Genomic DNA, 994 nt, shown 5'->3' with positions numbered 1-994 from the left:
TGTGGGAAGGAGGCGGCCCGCGCCCGCCAGGGGGCGCCCGCGCCGCGCCGCCCCGCGCAGCCCCGCGCCGCGCCGCCGGGGGCTTGGGGGCAGCCCGGGGGGGGGGAGCAGCCCCGGGGGGGCGGCCCGGGGCGCTGGGGCGCTCCCATCGGGGCCACGTCCCTGTGGGACACGTGGGCGCCCCCCTGCGCTGGCCGCGGCGGGATCGTCGTTCGGGCAGTGCCGGGAGCGGGACGAGCCTTAGGCGCAGCCGACTGCCGCCTCGGAGGGCCGCGGGGGAGCCCCGCTGCAGCCGGCGGCCGCGGCCCGGCTCCAGGACAGCCTCGGGCGCTGCCTCGGACAGCCGATGTCAAAACTGGAGCGGCAGCCCCGGAGCGGCTGACCCCTAGACTGACGCCGTGTGTTGGACTGCGGATGAGCACTCGAAGTGCTACACGGCTGTTCCCTCGGGCGCTGCTTTCCCCTGGTGCTGTTTCTAACGTAACTTCCCTAACTCGGCATTTGGTAACGGCAACACGCACGAGCCCCCTCACGGAGCTCACCGAAGTTTCCTGACCGGACTTAGGCATTTCACACGGAAAGTCACTGAGTGGCATGTGCAACACTGTACACCGGGGCGTGTTTTCTAGGACATGGTAGGGCAGCGAGGTATAGCCAGAAAGCCGGTGCTTCAGGATGTTAAACGCTTGTGTTTAACACAACCGGGCAAAAGCTTCTCCCTCACCGCCTTCCGACACCTCCCTGAGGAAACCCCTCACGGCAAGGCCGCCCGCTGCCAGTGCGGACGCCAGCCTCCGGCTCTGCCGCCGGGGCGAGCCCGGCACCGGCGCCTGCCCGCCGGCTCCCGCGCCGGCAAGGCGCGGCGGGGCAAAGGCCGGGGCTCCCGCCGCGGGGACAGCGACGGCCCGGGCCCACTTCAAGGCGCAGCGGCCGCAGCTGCCTCGCCTGGGAGGCGCCGCAGAGCACCTGCCTCGTGTCCTCCGGCCCCCCCGGG

Source organism: Apteryx mantelli, chromosome 18 (genome assembly GCF_036417845.1).
Source record: "Apteryx mantelli isolate bAptMan1 chromosome 18, bAptMan1.hap1, whole genome shotgun sequence".
Taxonomy (NCBI): Eukaryota; Metazoa; Chordata; class Aves; order Apterygiformes; family Apterygidae; genus Apteryx; species Apteryx mantelli.
This window is presented reverse-complemented; position numbering follows the sequence as displayed.